The sequence below is a fragment of the Gymnodraco acuticeps genome, unplaced genomic scaffold, assembly GCF_902827175.1.
Source record: "Gymnodraco acuticeps unplaced genomic scaffold, fGymAcu1.1, whole genome shotgun sequence".
In the NCBI taxonomy this organism is placed as follows: Eukaryota; Metazoa; Chordata; class Actinopteri; order Perciformes; family Bathydraconidae; genus Gymnodraco; species Gymnodraco acuticeps.
In genome coordinates, this window is record NW_022989798.1 from 1 (window position 1) to 21,319 (window position 21,319).

The 21,319-nt window shown below is 41.3% G+C and overlaps 1 long non-coding RNA gene across 1 annotated transcript; it reads right to left on the reverse strand.

The window, feature by feature from the left end:
- Positions 1-3,199: 3,199 nt before the first annotated feature.
- On the reverse strand, positions 3,200-3,766 carry LOC117550062. Its single transcript, XR_004569564.1, has 3 exons — positions 3,674-3,766; positions 3,465-3,586; positions 3,200-3,334 (listed from the first exon to the last, which is right to left on the reverse strand). It is a non-coding gene; the product is annotated as an uncharacterized LOC117550062 (long non-coding RNA).
- Between the last annotated feature and the right edge of the window lie 17,553 nt (positions 3,767-21,319).

Genomic DNA, 21,319 nt, shown 5'->3' on the forward strand with positions numbered 1-21,319 from the left:
TTCGTTTTAACATTATATACAGTCTATGATTGTTAACTTGGAGGCTACTATTAGCATCGTTAGCACCGATGCTACCACTTGCTTACACGCTAACCCAAGCCTTAACATTATTCGTAGCTGATTAAAATCATTAACAAATAAATAAGTACTAGTCTCTATTTTCACTTACTGCAAAACCAATTGCATGCACCGTCTGTTTCAACCGCAGAGCGAGTCACAATAGTCCGATATACAGTGGGGCAAAAAAGTATTAGTCAGCCACCAATTGTGCAAGTTCTCCCACTTAAAAAGATGAGAGGCCTGTAATTTTCATCCTAGGTACACTTCACTATGAGAGACAGAATGGGGAGAAAGAATCCAGGAAATCACATTGTTGGATTTTTAATGAATTAATTGGTAAATTCCTCGGTAAAATAAGTATTTGGTCACCTACAAACAAACAAGATTTCTGGCTCTCACAGACCTGTAACTTCTTCTTTAAGGGGGATGGCTTTTCGGGCTGTTCCCGGGCCTTCACATAGCAGTTTCATTAGGTAGCATATATAGGTAGTATATTCCCCTCAAAGCCACGGTGCTTAAGGGGAATGGCTTTTCGGGCTGTTCCCGGGCCTTCACATAGCAGTCACTAGGTAGTATATTCCCCTCAAAGCCGTGGTGCTTAAGGGGGATGGCTTTTCGGGCTGTTCCCGGGCCTTCACATAGCAGTCTCTCTAGGTAGTATATTCCCCTCAAAGCCACGGTGCTTAAGGGGAATGGCTTTTCGGGCTGTTCCCGGGCCTTCACATAGCAGTCACTAGGTAGTATATTCCCCTCAAAGCCACGGTGCTTAAGGGGGATGGCTTTTCGGGCTGTTCCCGGGCCTTCACATAGCAGTTTCATTAGGTAGCATAAATCGGTAGTATATTCCTCTCAAAGCCGCTGTGCTCAGGGAAGAATCGGCTCTGGGCTATTCCTCAGGCCTACACATAGCAGTCTCACTTAGTAGTATATTCCCCTTAAAGCCGCTGTGCTTAGGGGGAATGGCCACATGGCAGCTCGCCAGGCCCTCTACTTATCAGTCTTACATCACCAGCGTCAGGCTCGGGCTACGCAGTTTTGGGGGTTAGTTATTTAATCATCACTCATCGTAGGGCTGTGCGATTATGGCAAAAATCATAATCACGATTATTTGGGTCAATAATTGATACCACGATTATTTTGACGATTATTCATTGAACATTTATTGAACTTTAAAACAAATAATATTTTACCAATAAACAAGATCAACAAATATGTTGGAGCGCACTTCCAAAACCATACTAAACATATATTATTAATATGATACATACAAATAAATTAGACCAAAATAAATGAAATCAAATATGATGCAGTGCACTGTCACAACCTACTGAAAACTCCTTAACATATAGCCAACATTTTGGTAAAACATATTCAACATATTCCACTCAGTTAAACGTTGAAGGCTGGCCAACCGTCATGGTCCAGAAGTAACAGGAAATAAATGTTGAACTACAATTTAAGACCAAATAAAAATGTCTAGGCCACCATGGCAAATGCTGGTAGGGCTGCTCGTGTCATCTCTTAAAGATTGTTCGCTGGAAACAACAGCCTGTTTACATGGTCTGGTTTCAGAGATGAGCGCAGGCAGGTGACAATATTGCCACCTGTACTGAAGACCCTCAGCCACGCCCCGACACATGGGGTGACGCCGGCCAATCACAAAGCTTTGATGCGTTCAAGTGCATTATTCTGGCACAGGAAGATTATGTTACAGGACATTAACGATAAAACAGAATATTGTTGTTCTATTTTTAGACACATCTCACGATCGACTGGTTGGGCACCCCTGGGCTAGACCATAGGTCTGTTGTGGTAGCAAAGTAGTCAGCTGAAGCCACATCTCTCTCAACTTCCCCATGGCATTTGTCATATAGTGCAGGCAGCGCAGACCTGCTGAAATAATACCGAGACGGCATCGCGTAACGCTTGTCCAACGTGTTGACAAGTTGCTTAAAGCCCTGGTTGCTAACAGTGCTAACTGGGCACATATCTTTAGCGATGTGGAATGTAATGGCAAAGTACTTGCAAATAGTGGAAATAGTTTTACCCTTCTTTTTAACGAGTTGCTGCTCTTGTTCTGACATCTTCGCTCGCGCTGAACACTCACAACACATGTCACTCCCACGTGGCCGAGTGGGCTTTTAGGGAGGGGCGAAAGCGCACCCAGCAAAATAATCGTATTTTGTCAATTATGCTGTTTTCATAATCGTCGCAAGCCATAATCGTAATCGCGATTAAAATACGATTAATTGCACAGCCCTAACTCATCGTGCTATGTATATCTATGGAGTGATGAGGTCCGAGCCTAATCGCCAAACTCAACTATATGCTGCTTCTAATAAACATGTTAAAGGAACACGTGAGTTGTCTGACTGAAATTAAGCACTTAACTATGAACTCAAGGACTAAAATTGACAGCGACAGCAATCAATCAATCATCATCAATCAATCAATCAATCTTTATTCATTATAGTGTCAAATCACAACAGAAGTTATGTCATGACTAGGGGTGGGACAAGACTAACGGGAAGAACCCTTATGCTACCCTTTCAGTTTTTAGTCTGTGACTGTGAAAATATTTTGGTGTAAGCCCAGTATTAGTTAAAACCAGACTCGGACAATAATAACAAAATATCCTGACAAATAATCTAAATAGAAACATATTACAGACAGTAGCAGCATTAGAGCTGAAACTCACTCACTCAACGGTGACTCAGTCATTATGAAACCATAAATAGAGAATTGGAAAAAAAAAAAAAAAATATATATATATATAGCTGTGTGAAAAGTCTAAGACAGGTCTGAATAGATATGCATTCTCATATACGTGTATGTGCACAAGTATGTATTGCTCTACTTCCTCGTCCGCAGACAGCCAGCTCCACTCCTCACCAAATTTGTGACCTGCAAGAAACAGCAAACAGAACTTGTACTCAGTATCTGTGTACTGACAAGTATATGTAGCCATGTAGCCTTTTTGTGACGTGGTGACACTTAGTGAACACATGTATCTGTCATGAAGGATGACTTAAGTCTCAAAAGAGCCCTAAGGCCTACCTGCATAACTGTTCATTGAACTTAAAAGATATGCAGATGTTTGAAATTAAAACCATCAATATGAAAATCTTCAGCCAGGAAATAATCATAATCAAACCTTTTGTTTCAATCTGAGACAAAACAAGTTGCATAATAAACTCACAAAGTCAAGACGAAGCTCTCAGATATGATGGATGACTCAAGCATCATAGAAGAACTTCTAGCAGGTCAGGAAAAGCTGTTTGCCAGGAGATAATGGTAGCAGAGAATATAAAGAGACATTTATGATTTACCAACTGTCATTTTATCACACATAGTATGTTTCTTCACATAAACCTTTAAACATACACACATTGCATTCCTCTCACCACATGAAATAAGCTCAGGAACCAAAAAGTGGCCCAGTGAATGATGGAGGAGACAAAGCAGGTCCTCAAAAGGTGACAGAGGGAAAACAACTCCTTAGGCTCTCATATATAGGGTGGTCAACCTAAAAGAGACATGGAAACATTATTAAGTCTCTCATCATCACAAATCAAGTATGAATTCATATAACATTATAAGACACATGACATACTCAACAGTGGAGCAAGTCCTCGAACATGGACGGAGGGGGAACAACTACTCAAGCTCTCACATGTCAAGTGGTCAACCTGAGAGGGAATTGGATACATTATTAAGTCTGAAAAATAAATAAAATGTTTTCCTCTGTCCTGCACCTAGAGTTGAAAACTTTTGGGATTGCGTTTCTTTCAAAACTTTTTTAAATTATGAAGTATGAATTTATACAACATTAAAAAATACATGATAAACTTACCAAATTCTAACAGTGGTCCCAAATGAGAGAACAAGTCCACATATAGAACAGAGGGAGAACGACTCCTCAAATATATCAGAACAACCTGTAATGGAGAATAATTGATCATTTCGTGTACATGATCACACCATTAAGGATCAACACATAAGCACAATAACACTTCTGAAAAGCATCATTCAAATGACAAATAATGAATTACTACATCCATAATGTGTGATGTGATAATAACAATAATATAAATATTCTCGCCTTATCAGTGGAGCAGCTTTTTAAGCAGCTCACTCTTCTCTGCAAGTCTGTCTATCACAGAGTCCAAGGCCATGAGGATGTCTTTTTCTGTGGCCATCAACATAAATGCCTCCAATTTCTCAGATGAGAGGGTGCTTCTGAGTCTGTTTTGAATAAACTTCAAAATGGAAAATGTGCGCTCACAAGCCACCTGTGTGAGGGATAATGTAAGCAGGTATTTATAAGCAAGGCCTAGGACAGGGTATGCATCTGTTAGCATGTTGAAACGGCGAAGTATCTGGTAGCAGCACAGAGGGCATTCTTTGCAGGAGCAACAGCTTATGGGAGTTATCTCAACCTCTTCTGTGTTGTCCTCCTCCTCACCACCTGATCCATCTTCTACTGTTCTTGCTTTGTACTCTGCCAATGGGGATGCCTTCAGCCTGTTCCACTGGAGTGCAAAGCTTTTCAACTCGGCCTGCAGATTTTCCTTGGTTGCCCTGCTGTCAAATCCTTGCAAGCACTTGCTTAAGTCTTGAAGGGCAGACTGGGGAAGAGCACTGGTACAGAGCTGAGGGAAGAGCACTGGGATCCAGACATGCCAAGTCAGCATATAGATTGCCGTGTGTTAAAAAGCGCCTATGAATGGCTTCAATTGCTGTGTCCATGATCCGGTTATGCACATTCACCTCATAGGATTGTTCTGCATCATCCAGGGTCTCATCCTGAGCCATCTCTCCAGGCAAGACTTTCTTCATCCTCCTCCTCTTTTGTGGCAGTGTGGCCTCCACTTCAATGTCCGTGTCATCTCTCTCTTGGATTTCTGTGTTTGTCCAGTTGACAAATGTGTCTGCTGCTTTTTTTACAGATTCAAAATCTCTTCCCAAGCTTTTCAGCGTATCCTGTGTCGATGCCACCATTCTGTGAGCAGAGAGGATGTCCAATCCTGCCATCTGAAGGTATTTAGACAATGGAGAGGTATGTTCAAATATGCGGAGGAAGATTTGAGCCGTCAAGATCGTCTCATACTTGAGCAATGACTCTGCATATCCTCTGGCCATGACACGGATACATGGTTTCACTGTTGCCTGTTTCTGTATAGTGTCAACAGCACATCAACGTACAGACCATCTTCCGCTTTTCCAAAGGAGCCAAACACCTTCTTCAGGGCCTCATGCTTGGCCCACCAGCGTGTCTCTTCTTCAGGGCCTCATGCTTGGCCCATCAGCGTGTCTCGCCAATAGGAGCAAGGCGTCTACGTCTCTTGTTTCGGCCTGACTCTTCCCACACATTCATCCTTTTATATGACTCTTTGATGAATACCGCAATGCCATTGAGGAGCGCAAACAGGGACCCACTCTCAATAACAATCTGGGTTGTGTTTGCAAGCACCAGATTTAGTACATGTGCGTAGCCAGGGTTGGGAGGGTTACTTTGTAAATGTAATCAGTTACTGATTACTGATTACATGGCTCTGAAAGTAATCCGAATATAGTTACAGTTACGTGTCTTAAAAAAACACAAAAAGCAAAAGGAAACTGAGCGTGTTTTTACTGTTTTAATGTGCGGCGGTAATAGGTTTTGTGCGCTGTGATGATTCGGCTGTACCTTTAGTAATGAATATTAAATGTTGTGAGGAAATCTTTCCATCAATAATTCCAATAAGTAATCCAAAATGTATTCACTTCAGGTTTACTAAAGTAACTGTAATCAGATTACTCGTTTTTTAAATGTAATGCGAGCTGAATACAGTTACTTGATTTTTGTATTCTGATTACGTAACACCGTTACATGTATTCCGTTACAACCCAACCCTGTGCGTAGCACCATACATGCACCTGGTTTGGAGATTGTAGATTGAGAAAGTAATCCGAATATTGAGATTGAGAAAGTAATCCGAATATAGTTACAGTTACGTGTCTTAAAAAAACACAAAAAGCAAAAGGAAACTGAGCGTGTTTTTACTGTTTTAATGTGCGGCGGTAATAGGTTTTGTGCGCTGTGATGATTCGGCTGTACCTTTAGTAATGAATATTAAATGTTGAGAGGAAATCTTTCCATCAATAATTCCAATAAGTAATCCAAAATGTATTCACTTCAGGTTTACGAAAGTAACTGTAATCAGATTACTCGTTTTTAAATGTAATGCGAGCTGAATACAGTTACTTGATTTTTGTATTCTGATTACGTAACACCGTTACATGTATTCCGTTACAACCCAACCCTGTGCGTAGCACCATACATGCACCTGGTTTGGAGATTGTGCAGACAACAGTGAGGAGAATCCTTTGTATTGGCCTTGCATGTTTGATGCCCCATCAGTCACATTTCCAATGCACATGGTCTTGCTGAGGCCCATTTTGTCCAGAACTTCTGACAGCATGTTGACAAAGGCCTGTCCAGTGGATGAACTGCACTTCAGCACTGCACCAACAAGCCTCTCATGAACAACATCAGTAACATACCTCATCATTATAGAGCATTGATCCTGAGAGGTGATGTCCTGCGTTGTGTCCAGCTGCACTGAAAACATTCCTGCTTTCTTGATATCACTGGAGATGTTTTCTTGAATCAGATGGTGAATTGCATCTATCACTGAGTTGACTGTGGTTTTGGAGAGTAAAGTTACAAGGGAGCCTCTGCCTCTCGTGCCACCAGACAAATGCAACTTTTTGCTGTTCTCAATGCAGCTGTCCAGGTGCTCTCTTAAACAGAAATCATACTTCCACAGTAGAAGTATGAGTTCCAAGAAATTACCATGATCAACTTTCAATCAATCAATGTTTATTTATATAGCCCAATATCACAAATGTTACATTTGTCTCAGTGGACTTTACAGTTTGTACAAAATATCAGTATGACAATACGACACCCTCTGTCCTTAGACCCTCACATCGTACAAGGAAAAACTTCCAAAGAAAACCCACAGTTTAAAGGGAAAAATGGGAGAAACCTCAGGGAGAGCAACAGAGGAGGGATCCCTCTCCCAGGACGGACAGACGTGCAATAGATGCCGTGTGTAAATTGAAAAGATAATACATTTGCAACATAGGTAGTCCAAATGTTTGGAAATGCATGTGTGTATAATAGGAAGATGAATCCACGAGGATATCCATCCAGGGCCTATGATCCAGGACCACAGCCACGACTCAAGATCCAGGGCTCGCGATCCAGGACAGAGGAGCGCAGGATCATCCATGACTCCGGATCCCGGCGTATATAGACACCAAAAAGAAAGACATTTGGGGAAGCTGGGTTAATCGGAACATGAGAGTACACAGGTATAGACAGAGAGAAGGAAGAAGTAAGATGTCCCCCGACAAACTAAGCCTATATCAGCAAAACTAGGGGCTGAATCTAATCAGCCCTAACTATAAGCTTTATCAAAAAGGAAGGTCTTAAGCGCACTCTTAAAAACGGATAGGCTGTCTGCCGCCCGAACACAAACTGGAAGCTGATTCCACAAATGTGGAGCTTGATAAGAAAAGGCTCTGGCTCCCATTGTACTTTTAGAGACTCTAGGAACAACCAACAACCCTGCATTCTTGGAACGCAATGCCCTAGTAGGACAGTAGGGTATAATGAGTTCTTTGAGGTAAGATGGCGCCTGCCCATTAAGGGCTTTGTAGGCGAGAAGAAGAATTTTAAATTCTATCCTGTGTTCTATAGGGAGCCAGTGTAAGGCAGCCAGAACAGGAGTAATGTGGTCCCTTTTCCTAACTCTGGTTAGTACACGAGCCGCAGCATTTTGAATCAGCTGAAGCGACTTGACTGACTTCTTGGTACACCCTGATAATAAAGAGTTACAATAATCCAGCCTTGAAGTAACAAATGCATGGACTAGTTTCTCTGCATCGTTTTGAGGCAAGATATGCCTGATCTTTGCAATGTTACGTAGATGGAAGTAGGCGGTCCTTGAAATTGATTTTATGTGGGCGTTAAAGGATAAATCCTGATCAAATATAACACCAAGATTCCTTACAGTCTCACTGGAGGCCAAATTAATGCCATCCATAGTTAGTATATCCTTAGATAATTTGTTTCGTAGATTCTTCGGGCCGAGTACAATAACTTCAGTTTGTGTCGTGTTTAACATCAAAAAGTTTAAGGTCATCCACGTTTTTAAGTCCTTGAGGCAGTCTTGAATTTTATTTAGATGATTAATTTCATCAGGCTTGATTGATAAATATAGTTGAGTATCATCTGCATAACAATGAAAGTTTACAGAATGATTCCTTATAATATTGCCTAACGGAAGCACTTTCAGTCAGACAACTCACGTGTTCCTTTAACATGTTTATTAGAAGCATATAGTTGAGTTTGGCGACTAGGCTCGGGCATCATCACTCCATAGATATACATAGCACGATAAGTGATGATTAAATAACTAACCCCCGAGCCTACAGGTGGAAGCTGGGGTGGAAGCTGGGGTGGTGGTGGGGCAGGCAAGCAGCAGCGATGTAGAGGTAGCTGCAGCAATAGCAGCAGCAAGCAATGCATGGAGAGAGATCTGGCAGGTTAAATAGAGCGGCATATTAAGGAGACTCTGGTTGGTTGTAAAGTGGCAAGGGGGCGTTATGTATGAATGCAGCATAAGTGCTCGAGTTGACTGCCTGAACTAGCTCGCAGGCTTCGCCTCATGTGTGGTCTTCCAGAGTATATGCTGCCTCATTTTCTGACCTCCTGTATGCAAGCCCCCTCTTCCCAAGAACCTTGATGACATCTATGATGCGCTCCCAAAACCTGCCGTCTCTTTCTGACCTGCTCTCTGTGCGCCGACATCTGACTGCCACCAAACACACTGCTGATATCAGCACTGGCGGATTTCAAGAGGTAAGCTTCAGCACAGTTTCTGGTGTGCACTGCTTCTCTCATGCTCCTCTGTGCGCTGGTGTATATATATGGGCATAGATATGTCTCATAATTATTTGTGTGAACATAAAAATAATTTGTGTGTAAATATGTGATTTGTAAATGTAAAACACCATCCACAAATGCATTTAAAAGATTTGCAAACTCACAAATAAATGTGCAAGTGTAAAACGGATCTGCAAATACGCTAAATATTTTCACAAATAAAAAAAAGATCTGTGAATATCTCTTTAACATTTAAAACTTTCGATCCGGCATTTGTGAATCCATTTTGTATTTGTCGACCAAAAATGCGCTTGCGGATCTCAAATCTCTGCACGTGGATCTCACATTTCTGCTTGTGGATCGTCTTTTTACACACACGGAATTTTGAGACATATTTTCCGCCGGTCTCGGCTAAAATCTACTCGTGTCACTCGGTGATTTTCGGAAACCACGTGATTGCCCGCTGATGACGACATTTCCGTAGTTTCAGAGCGCATCGAGTTTAAAATACCATCTACAAGCTGATGCTGACAGCCCCGCTCCTGCCACCCGCTTATGGCAGACCACACTTCCACGCTCACCGGCAGGCACCGACTGGCCATCGGGAGGACCGGGAGGGTGTGTGTATGTGTGGCGCGAGCGAGCGCGAGAGAGAGAACGGGCACACCTTACGTGTATTGTTGTTGTTAGCATCTGGTGCTAGCTAGCTGCGCTAACGGATTTAAGGAGCTGTTTCGATGAAAACAGGAGCGACATTTCGCCGACAACTGCGCCGAGCATGGGCGTAGGAAGCATCCTGAATGTGGGGGGGACATTTTTAACGGGGGGTGTGGGGGTCGCCCCCCACGGGGGAAAAAAATATATTTCCTGTATTCTGGTGCGTTTTAACAGGTGGTTTGATACTTTTATGTGGCTCTACTAGCATGAGGAATGATGGGTACATTTTGTAATTTCATCCAGTAGTAAAGAAAGGAAACTATTTGATTATTAATTCAGAGCCGTCTTTGAATGAACAAAAAGCAGTTTAAATGTATACAATGTATATTGTACATTTATATACAACAATACATATTTGAGTGCATTGAGAGATATTGTTGTGGAGAGTCATTTATATAAATCGCAAAATACATTTGTGAATCCTTCTGTGAGCATTTATTAATATTGAGACTGATCTGACTCCATACAGATTTTAAATTCACATAGGAATGGTATCATTGACTTAAATGTTCAAATAAATGTTGCTCTTCTGTCTATATTGGTCACATGATGCCCCTTGACTGAAATTCTTCCTGTTTAATATCCCCACTGATTTCCTTAACATTCTGGGATGAGAGTCCACATCACAATTTACTCTAAACTGTAATTTCCCTTTCATCACTCACCTCAGCAACGGAACTCTCTCCACTGTCCCTGTGTTCTGCCTCTGACTCACTCTCAAGCGCCTAGATGTCAAGAGAGGTGGTGAAGGGATCATTATTCATTGAGCAGTATACTCTTTCACATTGAATCATAACAAGTCATACTGAATGTAAATACAACTGACTCTAAAGTAAGTCCCAGTCTGTGACATTGGACATTTTGAAGACTCAAAGTCCCAAGCAGTAGGTAGAATATTAGCTAGTCTATGTAATGTGCAAAGAAAATAAATAGTTAACTGAATACTGGGATGGAAATTGCCTATAAGCACTCAGTAAAACATAAACACACACAAAAAGCTTCTGAATGATAAGAAGTATAATTAAAACTGCGGTCGCACTTGTGCGCGCAGTGATGAGCGGGCCCTCGTGTCCGTGCGCCTGTCGGGAGGGCAGCCGGTCGTCCCGGCGTCAAGCAGATGCGCGCGAGTCCTGGGAAATGAGCCGTTTCTCATTTCTATAATTTTCGCGTCCCAGACTCCGAGGTCCTCCGGCAGCGACCCGGAAACGGATGTCGGCGCGCCGTCTCGAAGGAAAACAAATTTCTCTAAAGGGTCGTCGAGGATCGATTATCAAGGAGGCTGTCTGGAGGAGCCGTAACCGAGGATACATTGATTTAGAGGAGAGAGGAGTGTCTCTAGAGGAGCTATAACCGAGGGTACACTGAAGTATTCTCCTGAGACGATTTCAGCCAACAGTGATGTTTAAAAGAGGCGTGACGCATGGCTGGACTTCTGTCAACGAAGCACAGCTCTGCAAACTGTTCCTGTTGTGATTATAAGTTATTTGAGATGATCAAATGTGCATCAGACTTTCTGCCCTTTACCGTTTGTTTACTCACTAATCACATCTCCCCTGGATGTTAGGCTATATTTTTTTAATGCAACCACTTTCATTGTGACGCGATGTTTACAGTGAGAACATCAATAATATATGTAACAGGCCTACATTACACACTTTATTTGTATGCTTTAGTAGATATCTACAAGTAAACCGTAGATATTTTTCATGAAACCATATCGTGCTTCACATAATAAAATATACAAGGGCTGTAGCCTGATCTACATTATATGCTTTAGGAGCTGTATGTGTGTGTTGTACAGTCAGTAGGTGTCTGTTGTGGAGTGTATAGGTGTCTGTTGTAATTGATTTTGCCGCCAGCAGAGCCGGTGTGTGTGTGGTTTAGGAGTTGTGTGTGTGGTTTAGGAGTTATGAGCATTTATTTCTAAGTCCCGCATTTAGATTAATGACGGGCATATTTATCGACTGAACATGCTCATTTTCTACGGTAATGTGTCTGACCCTCCACTGATGCTGTATACTAAGTTTGGCGTTGAAAAAGAAAACATGGAAATTTAAGGTAATATTTCACTGTTTTTAACATTATGCTAATAAAAAAAAAATGAAGTAGGTGGAGCTTTGGGGTTCAAGTACATAATATGTAGAGTAGGTCCACCCGAATAAGTGGGCAAAATGTCAGGTCATTCGGTGCCACTTTGTAAAGGTTTCCAAAAATGGAAATGTAGTAGTTTGGATTAATTTGTGACATGTAAATCGTCAAAAATGCTACATTCTCCGTTAGCTTACGAGCTCCCCGTTTGAGCTAGCAACTATTTTCTTCACAATTTAGCATCATATTGGATAGGGGCTGAACTTGTCCTGGATTGGAATTTTTCCGATCATTCCCCTAGGAGGAGTTCGCAAGAATGTGCTTAAAATGCATGAAAAACGCACATTTTTAAAATGGCCGACTTCCTGGGGGGGGGGGCTAATGGAAGGCAATTTGAAATATGTGTGCAATCATAATAGTAATGTGTATACAGCGTTTCGTGAATATCGGAAAAACTATATGCGAGCAGTTTGGAGCAATTTGCACCATGTAAATCATCAAAAATGGTGTATTCGCTGTTAGCTTACGACCTCCACGAGTAATTTTTCAAAAATGTGCTCCTCAATTTAGCATCATATTGGATAGGGGCTAAACCTGTCCTGCATTGGAATTTTTCTGATCATTCCCCTAGGAGGAGTTCGCAAGAACGTGCGTAAAATGGCTGAAAAACGCAAATTTTTCAAAATGGCCGACTTTCTGGGGGGCGGGGCTAATGGAAGGCAATTTGAAATATGTGCAATCATAATAGCAATATGTTTACAGCGTTTCGTGAATATCGGAAAAACTATATGCGAGCAGTTTGACCATGTAAATCGTCAAAAATGGTGTATTCGCTGTTAGCTTACGACTTCCACGAGTAATTTTTCAAAAATGTGCTCCTCAATTAAGTATCATATTGGATAGGGGCTGAACGTGTCCTGGATTGATTGGAATTTTTCCGATCATTCCCCTAGGAGGAGTGCGCAAGAATGTGCTTAAAATGCATAAAAAAAACGCACATATTTCAAAATGGCCGACTTTTTGGGGGGCGAGGCTAATGGAATGTATGTACAAATATGTCCACAATTCCATGAGGAATGTCTGTGCCAAAATTCGTGAAGTTCTGAGAAACTATGTGACTACCACACAATACGGGGGCGCTAGTGAGCATTTTTTGGAAAATTTACGTTTTTTTTTTACATTCTCGAAAAGGTCGTGGGCTCTGACGTGTGTCCCAAGTTTTGCGTCCGAAGCTCATTTTATGCTATCGCAATTTAAAAAAAAGTATAGGCCACGCCCATATTCTGCATTTGTTGTGACGCTTTAAATCTTAGTTCGCAGTCACCCTCAGAGCATGTGTAAAAAAACAAAAATTCGTCCATCTGCCCTTGAGTTATAAATTGGTGGTGTTTTTGGCACCCCCTATAGTCCAAAATGAAAATGCTTTGGTGTGCCTATTTCCCAAGACAAACTGAACCTATTTACCGAAATCTGTGATGTTTGGATACATTGTTGATGAGTTATGAGCATTTCTTTCTAAGCCCCGCCTTTTTGCGAGTACGTTTTAATTCATGGCGGAAATATTTATCATTTGGACATGCTCATCTCCTAGGGTAATGTGTCTGACCCTCCACCGATGCTGTATACGAAGTTTGGTGTTGAAAAACTGAAAATTGAAATTTAAGTGAATATTTCACTGTTTATGTAAATTATGCCAATTAAAAAAAAAAAAATGTAGGCGGAGCTTAGGGTTCCAAGGATTATTTGTAGAGCAGGTCCACCCGGATATGTGTGCAAAATTTCAGGTCATTCGGAGTTACGGTGCGACTTTGTAAATGTATTCTGAAATGGGTTTTTCCATAGGTGGCGCTAGCGAGCACGTTGGACAATTTGAACTCATTGACTCCAGAATAATGTATTTTTCACCAGTCCTGGCGTCTGTGCAAAATTATACAATTTTGTCAGCGTCCTAAAGGCCTCAAAAACAGGAAACGCCAGCAGATGAAAAATAATAATAATTCCACCAATAACAATAGGTGCCTCGCACTTCGTGCTCGGACGCCGTTGGGTCCTAGCGCTCCGCGCTCGGGCCCTAATTAAAACTGCGGTCGCACTTGTGCGCGCAGTGATGAGCGGGCCCTCGCGTCCGTGCGCCTGTCGGGGAGGGTTGCTGGTCCCCCCCCCCCAGTCCTCCGAAATGAGCCGTTTGTCATCCCTCTAAATTGTTTACCTGACTTTGCGTTCCTTTGTTTCTGACCAGGAAATCTTAGGAATGTGCGCCAGTTGTGTTGGTACCATTTTTCCTGCATCAACCAGGTAGCGATATGTCGTTTGTTGATCCTAGGAGTTAAACACATCATGTCAACAATTAGGGATTATTGGACTGTGCAGTTATATCTTTATGGATCTTTAATTAACTGTCTACACCACAACAATAGATCAAACCACCACAGGGAGTCGAACCCCGTCTCAAATGAGAGTCCATACCAGTGGTTTTTGCTTTTTGTTGTTGCCTAAACTTGAACAAAAAGCAAAACCTTCAATACATTTGTTTTGTGGTCAATGCCACTAAATTAAGTTATACATTTGGAAACATTTGGAAAATGAAATATATGCCTGAAAATGTAATCTTTCAATATTTATCTTACTGTATTGCAGGACAGACAGACAACAGATATACACTTCAACAGCATGCAAATAAAGTAAAAACCTCCTGTTGTCATGGCAGTGGGTTTGGTCCTCAGCATGAAAGAAGGGTCCATCAACTCTTTGGTATGACAAAGGGGGTTAGGGAACTTATGGGAAGAAAACATGAATTAATACAACTTTTATTTACAAACGTGACAAAGAAATGTTAAACTGATGTGTGAATTAATAAATGCTTTCAATTAAACAGAATGTTTGCACTTTTGATAAATGTTATGAGACTGCAGATTAATCTAATTGAAGATGTGGTTATGTTGGTTAGTGTGGATAACCTCAGACAAGTTGTCACAATATTTTTTGGGGCAGAATAGCTTAAATGTGTTTTTATAAAATGATATAATGTTAGTAATGGAGTTGAGAACATTTCTCATAAATAGTTGCTGTGGCACTGATAGATAATTTTGGTTGTGTGTAGACGGCGGCGTCTAAACACAACCAAAATTACATTTTCACCATGAGCGCATTGCTCCTAAATAGTTGCTGTGGCACAGACAACAGTCGTGCGTCGACTCGGCAGGGATGAAGGCACGTGAATGCCTCTCCCTGCTTCCGCCGTCTACACACAACCAAAATTATCTCTACCTTGAGATTGCTCCTAAATAGTTGCTGTGGCACTGACACCAAACAACAGTCGTGCGTCGACTCGGCAGGGATCAAGGCACGTGAATGCCTCTCCCTGCTTCCACCGTCTACACACAACCAAAACTACCGCTCGTGTCCTTTGTCAGTTACACAATGAAACAGTTGAAGCTCAGGTGTTCTTTGTTAATACACATTGAACTGCCTCACGAGTACTGAAATACATCGGGATAACCTTTGTTTCTGTGAGATACTGACTTGTGTGTTTCTCATATACATGATCGATCAATTTTCCCTTTTCTGTTGTGGGTTCGGATACCAACTGCAAATAACCTAGTTGTTCCATGAAGGATGACATTGACAATGACTTGAGCTGATCTTGGTTGAAGTCTTCCAAAATGACAACGTTGTCTGACCTAGTATTTAAGAAACTGGTCAACAGCTTCATGTTTAGTTTGAACAGAGGCAATGGATATGTTTGTGGGCGGTAAACAACCACAACAATCACATTCTCCCTGGTGAAATGCGAAGCAATACATTCTAAATTCACATTTGGAATATCCAAAATGGTGTACTCTAACTGGTCTTGACAATATATGCCAACTCCCCTTGTTGTTGGTCTTTAATTGTTTTCAAAACAGCGTCAGTTGAGTTGTATGCCTTGCAACGTGGCACACTGTGAAACGTATAGTTTTCAATCCGTGCAGTGTCATTTGCAACAGTTTCAGTTAACCATGTTTCCGTTACAGCCACACAACTGTAATCAAATGGCTGAATTGCCACCGTTAGATCAGGTAAATGTCTGTCTAAACTGTACATTCATTGAGAATGAGTGTGTTCCCTGTGAGTGTGTAGTAGCACAGGATACAAATGGTGGCATGCCATCAAGGGAATCCTGAATATTCTCTTTGCAATATATGGCGCTGTCTTTAAAGTCCTGAATTGTCAACCCATTTAAGCTTTTGACACGGCTTAAAGCAACATATGCCTGGCGAGACTCAAAGATTCTTTTAAGCGAAACTACTGCTTTGTCAACAGTTAACCCTTGCACCTTGTGCAAGCCCATGCTAGTTTCAAAGGAAACTGTTTATGCAATTTTCCCTTGCGTATCCTTTCATCATCCCTGTTTATGGGAGTAGCCAAAGGGTTTTAACTAGTTGAAGGTAAACGCTTCCTTCTGTTAGTACCCACTTTTTCGTCATCGAATTTCACAAACACAGTGTTCACAAATGTGTTGTGGATATTGTTGACAATGTCTACGACATTCCCACAGACTCCGTTTCCCACAGACTCCGTTTACCGTTTCAGTTTGACTCAATAGAATCCCATCTTCATTGGTCCTTGGCAAAACATGCGTCGTGTCAGTAATGTTTGCTGGAACACATGTCACTGGTCCGTGCACACCATTTTGTGCACCTCTAGGTAAGCACAGCATTTTCATAAAAGGAATGTGTAGTGAAATCAAATGCATCTATAATATTCAGACAACTCAATTCTGAAGGTATCGGATGCAAGTGCAAGTTATTAGCAACGCACAGTTGTGGCATTTTACCTCTAAGTATTTTGCCATGGCAATCACGACAGATCCATAACTTGCCCATTGGCGACTTTAGCAATTTGCAGGGTATTGCACAATTATCACATTTGTGCAAATAGTCTTCTGATACAGTGTGGGGCTGCAGTCCTTGTGGCTTGGTTTCTCTGGTATCTACTACTGCGCTTGCAAATTACCACTTGCTTTCTGAAACAAAGCCTAATGCAGGAAGAACACACAAAATCAGAACCGTTCTTTATGGTGTCATGAAACAGTTTCAAAACAAAATCAAAGGAACGCTTATTGCCTGAATGGATTTGTTTTTATTAGCAAGTTGCAATGACACTCTATGGTTCGTGTTTGTGAAATACTTTTTCTTGCTAGCTTTACACACAGCTGCTCTATGCTCGTCATTGTTGTGATATTTCTGAATGCTAGCTTCACACACAGTTGCTCTATGGTTCTCGTCTTCGTCATATTTCAGAATGCAAGCTTCACACACAGCAAGTCTATGTCTTTGGTATATTTCTTCTTGCTGGCTGTCCTCAAGCTGCGATTGTATTCATCATCATCATGATATTTGTCAACCAATGCCCTTCTCGCAAGGTCTCGAAAATGTGTATCGTCTTCATAGATCCGTTTTTTAGACAACCGTTTTTTATTTTTAATGAAGTTTGAATCTGTTTGAAGTCGAGAACTACTCTTACTTGAACAAGAGCTATCAATCTCTGTGGACTTTGTCTCAGACATATCATTGCCAATCTTTTTCTCAACATTGGCCCTATTAGTAGAGATTAGGGATGCCAGCGATTATTCGATTAATCGTTACAGTCTCCATAATCGAATATTATTTTTAAAAACTGATTTTATTTATATATTTTTTTATTATTATTTATGGTTTTTTTTTTTTTCTGGCTTAGTTTCAACCAAAATATAGACTAATGCTAATAATAGTAATAGTATTAACAATTGTAAATGGCCATTGGTCACACCACCAGTTTGTTTTACTGTAAGCTTGGAGGAAGCCTGCGTGCAGAGCAGACTGCTGCTGCAGCACGCTACACACAGCCCCCGCCCCACCCCCACCCTCCCTCACACGTGCGACTAAAGATGAACAAAGCGGCAGGTAAAAAGAGTTCCTCCTCGTGGAACAATAGGCTAATTATTGAATGTATTTCAATGCTGCTATTATTAATACAGGCTACATGATGGTGGTTTATTTTTTGTTATTGTCTAAAGTGCCTGCCATTGCCTTTATTTGAAGATGCGCGCACAATTTATTTATTGCAATGCTGCTATTATTAATAATACAGGCTACAGCCTGTATTAATAGTAGCATTGCAATAAATAAATTGCTATAATAATATTTATTGCAATGCTGCTATTATTAATACAAGCTGTAGCCTGTATTTAATAATGGCAGCATTGCAATAAATACATTTGTGCGCGCATAGCGCATCTCCAAATAAAGGCAATGGCAGGCACTTTAGAAAATAACAAAAAATAAACCCACATCATGTTGATGTGGGTTTTTTGTCATTTATTTTTGTTGTACTGTTAAACATGTTCCAGTAAAGAAAACAACGGAATTCCTTTTGTCTGAGTTTTTTTTTTTTGTCCCGCGGGGGGGGGGGGGGGGTCGGTCGTTTAATCGATTATTATTCGCCAGGGCTGCCGAATAATCGATTTTGATCATGGTCAGTTTCTGGCAACCCTAGTAGAGATGTCCCGATCCGATCACGTGATCGGGGATCGGAGCCGATCACGTGATTTTCAAAAGATTGCTTATTTCTCTCAAATCTGGCAACAGAGTGGGCGCAGTGTCTAATAGTAGCAGTAAGCTAACGAGAGGCTACGTTCAGCTGGTGACTCGGGACAGAGAAAATGTCAGGAGTTTGGAAGTATTATAAAATTGAAAGGCGAAGGCAGTGGTAATAAACAGCCAGATGCAATGTTGGCAAGGCGGAGGTTCCGCGTGGTGGATAAGAACAGGAGCTACGTTCAACACGACCCAAATCTAATGCGCCACCTGAGAAACAAACAAACACAACAACAACACGGAGTACACAGCGGCCACTCAGGTACCGGCACTGGAAACAACCGACACTTTTTAAAAGGAAAGAGAAACTGCCCCCAGGAAAAAAAGTGAAAAGGCCAAAAACAACAGCCAGATAGGCTAAATTCATCGCGTTGGATGACACAGCCGTTATCTGTTACCTTTTTTTTTTCTCTTAATGCATTGCATAAAGATCGGGAAAAATCGGTATCGGCAGATGTCAAAATCCAAATGGAATCGGACTCGGGAGCAAAAAAAGGTGATCGGGACATCCCTGCCTATTAGCATTCCTTGTTAGCATTGGTTTTGCGTAGCACGTTTGGCTGAATGTTTACACAAGTTATGACATTCAACAAATTCCCATTCTTTGTGCAAACAACTGGTTCATAGTGATTTCCATTGCAATTTTTCAATAAATGCCCTGCTCTGAAAGTTTTCGTCCTGTACAGCTGTATTTCAACCAGTGGTCATCGATGTGTGTTGTAGATATCTAATCCAAGAAGGTTTGCAGCACCCGTGGATTTCTACCTCTGTTGCCCAGGTCTTTGATTGAGACATTTTGGATTTATCCAAATAGTCCTTCAAACTACTGGAGTACTCTTCTCTGACCAAACTATTAAAGTGCTCCTCGTTGCACATATGTGTTTAACGATCTTACGCCTGAACATGAGATGGGATTCTGGCTGCCACACACCACTTGTGATTAGGGCTGCAACAAACGACTAATTTGATAATCGATTAATCTATCGATTAATGAAACGATTAATCGACTATTCGGACTATTATACCTTGCACAATTTCTCAAGCGCTCTTATTTAGCCATCAACTTTAGATTTAGCTTGAGGTTGTTTTAGGCATGTGGAAACTAACAATGAAGACAATAAAGATGAATACTTGATTCAAAAATACATATATTATTAAATTAACTAAACACACTTTGAACAAAATTAACATTGCTTTTTATTCAAATTAAATAGGCTACATAATATTCACAACAGTGTTTTAAAACAAATCGTATTATAATGTGATGACAGAACTGTAAACAGAAATAGCTGAAACCCATGCTTGTGTATAATTGAGTTACTCCGTGTGTTGCTGCTAGCATACATAACACCTGACATGGAAACGTTACTCGTGGATGGGGCTACAGAGCTGCTAGAAAGACGGTGGAACCGGTGCATTCCTCCGTCTGAATGTGGTGCACTTTTGATAAATGTTTAGACAATTGCTCGTGTTACCGCCCTGCCATGCTAAAACTCTTACTGCACTATTGGCAACGAGCATTGTTCACAATCGAACAGGTAAAGTTTAATCACCTCGGAGCGCGTTCTCTCCGCCATCTCCTCCGTGTGTGTGTTGCTGCATGTAGCAGCTGCGTGTGTGTCAACTGCCCCGCCCCCTCGCACACAGACGGGGGAGAGAGATCGAAAATACATCATAGACGCATTTTTTTGTCTTTTTGCAAATTAGAAACCAGTTGGCGACACTAAGCAGTGTGAGAAAAAGTTTTTAGAGAGTACTTGTCCATGAACAAGTGAGTTTGGCAATGTACTTGTCCGAATACATTTTTCACTTGTCCAGAATGGACAAAAATTGAGGCCACTGGAATCTTCTTCTTCGCCATCGTATTTTTCCACGTTTTTTACGACACCGCTAACGTAAGTGAGCGGTAAGCTTTTACTGCATCACACAAAGGGTTGGGTATCGTTTGGATTTTAACGATTCCGGTTCTGCTTTTCGATTCCGATTATTTTCGGTTCTCGATTCCGGTTCTTTGAGAGAGTAAAAATAAGTCCCATGACAAACTGGGAGAAAAATATATTTATGAAAACATTAAGTCAAATCTGTATTCCTATTTACAAATCACTTCATACTGTTGAATTTCGTTACGGTTATTGAATAAAATATATAAAAATAATCTCTGCATTGTTTAGTTAGTTCTAAGTGGTGCAGTTTGAGAATGTACAATTGGCCCAGTCTCCTCTGAAGTTACACTGCAACCTGCCTGTGAGACAAAGTCCAACCACACATATCCAACACATAGGACATAAACTAATAATAATACATTAGATTTATAGGCCTAGCGCTTTTCTACAACTAGAAGACGCTTGCACGTTTACACATGTCCTGCAATACACATGCTGCAGCTTCCCAGCTGCTCACTGTTTGTAAAGTAAATAATAGTATTTTTCATTTCAATAATGTACTTTCTATACCCTGCTTCATAAACAATACTGACATCCCTGTGCTCCTCCGAGTCTGGGGGTCCGGGGATGAGGACAGCGCGAGGACACAGACAGGGAGGATGCTTTACTTCATAAAGGAAATGGTGGTCAATATTAACAACATAGGAGTTAAAATGCTTAATAACCTTCATTACGTGTTAGAGAAAGAACATAAGAAAGTTTGACAAAGATGAGGCTGTTAAACGGGCAGCGGATCCGCTGTGTGTAGAGAGAGAGAGAGAGAGAGAGAGAGAGAGACGCTGAGCTGCACCTGCAGCGATCAGCTGATACGGAGCATAGAGAGAGAGCTGCAGTCCGCGGGGCTCGGCCTCGCCTCCTGTCCTCACAACTCTTATTAATCCCGGTACTGGACAATTGTTATTTGTTCTTACTCGGAACCGAGTTTTGCTTCCCAATCCTGCCACTGTGCTACACGT